This window comes from Babylonia areolata, chromosome 24 (genome assembly GCF_041734735.1).
Source record: "Babylonia areolata isolate BAREFJ2019XMU chromosome 24, ASM4173473v1, whole genome shotgun sequence".
Taxonomy (NCBI): domain Eukaryota; kingdom Metazoa; phylum Mollusca; class Gastropoda; order Neogastropoda; family Buccinidae; genus Babylonia; species Babylonia areolata.
The window spans coordinates 51,755,084-51,757,583 of record NC_134899.1 but is presented as its reverse complement, the minus strand read 5'-3'; positions in this window follow the sequence as shown (position 1 = coordinate 51,757,583).

Sequence of the window (2,500 nt, the reverse complement as noted above, 5' to 3'; positions counted from 1 at the left end):
ACCACCCACCATAAGCGCCTCACTGTCTTCAGCATTTCTTAAGAGAAAAGAAGAAGACTGTCAGCAAAAACAAAAACGAATAAAAGAAAAGATAATGGAAAAAAAAAAAAAAAAAAAAAAAACAAGTGGAAAGGAAAAAAAAAGAAGAGAGTTTTGCACGAAAATACCAGTTAACTGGTAGGGCTGCCCAGATTCTGTGATTGCTCGGCGCGGGCCCGTTTCGAAGGCAGTAAATATGCTGACCTTTGCGAATCGTCCTTTTGACGTAATGGGTTGGCCATAGCCCCTCGATCAATACTTAATTAAGTCTGCATCATTCTCCCGTCCATAGATGGGTGCTGGCCAGATATTCCGTGGCCCCTTTATTTTATTTTATTTTTTTATTCGTTTCATTTCTTTTCTTCTTCTTCTTCTTCTCTCTCTCTCTCTCTCTCTCTCTCTCTCTCTCTCTCTCTCTTTTTTTCTTTTCTTTTTCTTGGTTTTCTTTCTCATATCTCTCTCTGTCTGTCTCTCTCCTTCTTTACCCCCCCCCCCTCCCATCCCTCTCTCTCTCTCTCTCTCTCTCTCTCTCTCCCTTCTCTCTTTCTCTCTCACTCTCTCTCTCCCCCTCTCTCTCCCTTCTCTCTTTCTCTCTCTCCCTCCCTCCCTCACTCTTCCCCTTCTCTTCTTTTTTTCCTTTCCATTTTTTTTTTTTAGTGCCCCGTTCTCTTAAAAAAAGAAGAAAAAAAATTGATATTTTTGGAACGGGAGGGGGGGGGTGCGGGGGGAGGGTCAGGCAGTTGTACCAATAGAGGAGAGACAGGAGGGGGGAAGGGTGTGATAGAGGGGAAGGTGGAGATGGATAGAGATAGGAGAGAGAGAGGGGTAAAAGAGAGGAGAGACAGGCAGGGACAGAGAGGGAGAGGGAGAGAGAGAGATGAGGGTTATGGAGTGGGAGAGCAGTGGCTGGGATGTGGCACTTTTCTTTTTCGGACATTCACAGAGAGACAGAGACAGAGACAGAGGAGGGTTGTTGAGTAGGAGAGGAGTGGATATACGTAGAAGACAGAGAGGTAGGAGAGACAGAGAGAGGGAGAGAGAGGGAGAGAGAGAAGGAGAGGGAGAGACAGAGAGACAGACAGAGAGAGAGACAGAGATAGAGAGATGATGGTTATGGAGTGGAAGAGGAGCGGTTGGGATGTGGCACTTTTCTTTTTCGGACATTCACTGAGAGACAGACAGACAGACAAAGAGAGACAGAGAGATGAGGGTTGTTGAGTAGGAGAGGGGTGGATAGGGGTAGAATAGAGAGAGGCAGAAGGGAGGAGAGAGAGTGGCACAGAGAGAGAGAGGTAGAGAGAGAGAGACAGAGAGTGAGTGAGAGAGACAGAGAGAGAAGGAGAGGGAGAGACAGAGAGACAGACAGAGAGAGAGACAGAGATAGAGAGATGATGGTTATGGAGTGGAAGAGGAGTGGCTGGGATGTGGCACTTTTCTTTTTCAGACATTCACAGAGAGACAGACAGACAGACAGACAGACAGACAAAGAGAGACAGAGAGAGATGAGGGTTGTTGAGTAGGAGAGGGGTGGATGGGGGTAGAATAGAGAGAGGTAGAAGGGAGGAGAGAGAGTGGCACAGAGAGAGAGAGGTAGAGAGAGAGACAGAGAGTGAGTGAGAGAGACACAGAGAGAGAGAGTTAGATGGAAAGAGACAGACAGACAGACAGAGACAGAGACACAGAGATGATGGTTATGGAGTGGAAGAGGAGTGATTGAGATGTGGCAATTTTCTTTTTCGGACATTCACTGAGAGAGAGAGAGAGAGAGAGAGAGAGAGATGTTTGGAGGATTTTTGTTTTTATACAAGAGATCCTGCGACTCCGCCTCCCCCCCCCTCCCCTCCCCTCCCAGCCCCCCTCGCCCTCACCCTTTGTTGTTGTTGGGTTTTTTTTTAGAGCAACTTGCCTAACTGTTCATGTGATGCGTGCTAAGCAGCATCAAAAGAGAAAGTTTGGGTCGGAAAAACAATACATACACTTACATGGTTTTGAATTGTAGAATGTATCTTTCAGCAACTCCAGTGCGTAAGAATAAGCAGACACATAACACGCACAAGAACACACACACACACACACACACACACACACACACACACACACACACTCATTCACACACACTCACAATACAGATACCTTCAATCCAATATTAAGGATGCAAATGTGACACCCCCCAAAAACAACAACAAAACAAAGACAAAACAAAACAAACACACACACACGCACACGCACACACACTTATTCTCTCTTTCTCTCTCCCTCTCTGGAGGCAAACACAACGGAAATGACAAGAATCACGTGACCCAGTACCCCCCCCCCCCCCCCTCCGCCATGCAAACACTCTCTCCTGTGTCATCGGATACCCCCAGGTGTACGAGGCGACGTGAATACCCATGCTGATGATGTCCCCCCCCCCCCCCCCCCCCTGTTCTGCCCCTCCGGACAATTTCACAATGTGGTGAGG